Here is a 1294-nt window from a genome sequence, read left to right as displayed (position 1 = left end):
GTGAGGAAGGTGCGCAGGTGCAGGAAAAGAACGTGTGGATTCAAATTTAAAGGAAGGACATAGGCAGCATAGGGGGGCCTCCCACTAATGAATATTCATGACCTCTAGTAATAAAAATAATGGTTAACTAGTACCAAGCTGGTTGCCACCTGGCAATCTGGCCGCCCAACAACCCTTTTGGGTGTACGTTCTTTCCTTTCCTTTCTTTTTATTAAATCTTTTTTTCTATCTACTTCATTAGTGGTTGCGGTTTCATTTTGAGCCTAGGGACAGATCTCTTCTTTTAGTGATCTGGACCCAAAGAACCAAGGATTTCACAACGCAGCTCAACACTCTCCCATCCGTTAACAAGTCCTTATTAAAAGGACATGTGTGGGGACCAGCGGTTGGCAAGAATGGAGGAGAAGGGATTGGGACGTGGCCATCCCCCCTGGGGGGTGATTTCTCCCTCCGTCTTTCTGGCAAGCAGAAGCACCCTATAGCAAAAACCTCTCAAATAAAGCGGAAGCACCCTATAGCAAAAACCTCTCAAATAAAGCGGAAGCACCCTATAGCAAAAACCTCTCAAATAAAGCGGAAGCACCCTATAGCAAAAACCTCTCAAATAAAGCGGAAGCACCCTATAGCAAAAACCTCTCAAATAAATACATACATACATACATGCATGCATACATACATGTGTGACAGCACACTAGTCATTTGGGGCATAACCTCCCATTTTAAAGTAATTGAGCTGTGTAGTATTTCCTCGCCTGGGGGTCGACTGTTGTGTTGTCTCTCCTTAACTTTATATTTCTTCTTTCTCCATTGTCCTTCTGCAAGTTACAAAGCCCCAAAACTAAGGTATGAGAAAAGTCCAGCTGAGCCACTCCCATGGTCTAAGCCATCTTTTTATTTCTGATTGTTCCTTTTACTATAATCTGAGGGATTGTTCATATGTATAATTTAGCACACACTTCATGTAGCATTTTCCCAGTGGAGTTTTTTTGAATCTCGACCAATTAATGTTCAAATCCTTTGATCTCTGATCTGTTTCCTCACCCAGTTCATTCTAGAATTGACAGTGGCCCCTAGCGCTTTTTGTATCATTTCTAAACTTTGGCATCTAAATTCAGCTCTTCCATCCATGCTAAAATGTCTATAATGGTGGTCCTGCTCTCAACAAGACAACATGGTTTCTTTAGTATGTCCCGCAGTGCATTGGTATGTACTTAACAGGCCACTTCTTACATCCTATGATACCCGCCATCTGCTTTTTTTTTTTTTTTCAAATTTTTTTATTCAGTAAAAGGGA

Source organism: Tupaia chinensis, unplaced genomic scaffold (genome assembly GCF_000334495.1).
Source record: "Tupaia chinensis unplaced genomic scaffold, TupChi_1.0 Scaffold144952_1, whole genome shotgun sequence".
Lineage (NCBI taxonomy): Eukaryota > Metazoa > Chordata > Mammalia > Scandentia > Tupaiidae > Tupaia > Tupaia belangeri.
The sequence above is the reverse complement of the archived record's forward strand: the minus strand, read 5'-3'. Positions refer to the sequence as shown.